This window comes from Helianthus annuus, chromosome 2, assembly GCF_002127325.2.
Source record: "Helianthus annuus cultivar XRQ/B chromosome 2, HanXRQr2.0-SUNRISE, whole genome shotgun sequence".
Taxonomy (NCBI): Eukaryota; Viridiplantae; Streptophyta; class Magnoliopsida; order Asterales; family Asteraceae; genus Helianthus; species Helianthus annuus.
In genome coordinates this window covers 71,066,192-71,067,720 of record NC_035434.2, presented here as the reverse complement: position 1 = coordinate 71,067,720, position 1,529 = coordinate 71,066,192, and positions in this window count along the sequence as shown.

Sequence of the window (1,529 nt, the reverse complement as noted above, 5' to 3'; positions counted from 1 at the left end):
AAAGACAAACTCAGAAAGAGAACAAGCACTGACGATGATGAATGCAGTCATGATGTCAAAGCAAAAAGCCATAAACTTTTACATTGAAGAAAGTGCTAAATGGAAGCAAGAGTTGGAAACAGAAAAGATTGAGAATGAGAGGATTAGACGTTTACTACAAAGTTATTCTAGTTCTGATTATCTTATTGATCGTATTTACCCAACTGTTGCAGGAATGGAAGCTTTTCAAGATGAGAAGCAAAAGAAGAAGAAAGATTGTGGTAAGAAACCGACTGTTAGCTATAACAAGTGTCCACCTCCGATTTGGGAAGGGTATTCACCTAGAAAACCAAATGAGGAGCAACTGGAAAAAGCAGTCAATATAACGCTTAAAACCGACACAACTGATGTTTTACCAGATAACATTGATATCACGTTTACCTCGTCCGATACCGATCACGAGTCTGAGTTAATCAAAAAGGTGGTCCATCAGGTGTTGGATACTGATGAGGAGTCCGAGTCAAAGTCTGGGTCTGGAGGGTTAAAGTCGTTAGTCAACAGGGAAAATTCGTCGGTTAAACGGTCTTATAGTAAAGAATTTTTGTTATCAAAAGCAAATTTGAATGATGTAACATTCGAAGTAGTGTATACTTTGAATGGTTCTGACAAATTATATTACAATAAAGAGTTTCCAATAATGAGTATTAAAACAGAATTGATTAATGAAACTTTCAAACTAATAGAGATTAATATTCCTGAATTGAAAGTTTTGAAAAGTGTTGAAAAATCTAAAAAATATATACTTCAAGAGTTCAACAACGGTTAAACAAGAAAAAAGGTTACAATTCTGGTTCTGGTTTTCAAAAGAAACCAAACCAAAATCGTAGCTACAAAAAGAAAGGACTTGGTTTCGTTCCACCGGAAAATGATAAAAATGATAATAATTCTAAAACTAAAACTGAATTTGTGTCAGGTGGAAGCTCAGATGAGGAACAGAAGAAACCATTCTGGAGACAGTCAAATCAAGAGTTTCTTGCTGAGAAGAGAAAAAATGGAGCTGAAGTGTTGTATCAAAGAGAGACTCGTACCTGTTATAAGTGCAATGAAGCTGGTCACATTGCATCGAATTGTTCAAAGAATGCAAAAACAAAACAGGGAGTTTCTTAAAAATTAAAAGAAAAAGTTGTTGATATTGAACCACCAACTGAAAAACTTAAAGTTTTTGAAAATTCAACTTATGAGGTTGGTGAGTGTTCAAAGAAGAATATGTATGAAAAGAAAGGAAAAGACAACCAAATGTGGGTTGTTAAGAAAGTTGATGTGAATGTCGGCGATGAATCTGGTTCCACAAAGCCAGAAGAGCCACAGGTTGAGGAGAAAATTTCAGTGAATGATGATGATTTTCCATCACTGAAATTTGAAGAAGTTAAAAAGAAAATTGGAAAAGTTGATATCTCGAAACAGTTTTACACAGAGAAAAATGAATTTGATGTCGAGAAAACTTTTAATGGAAGTGTAAAGAAAATTTTTGGTAAAATGTTGAACGGGAA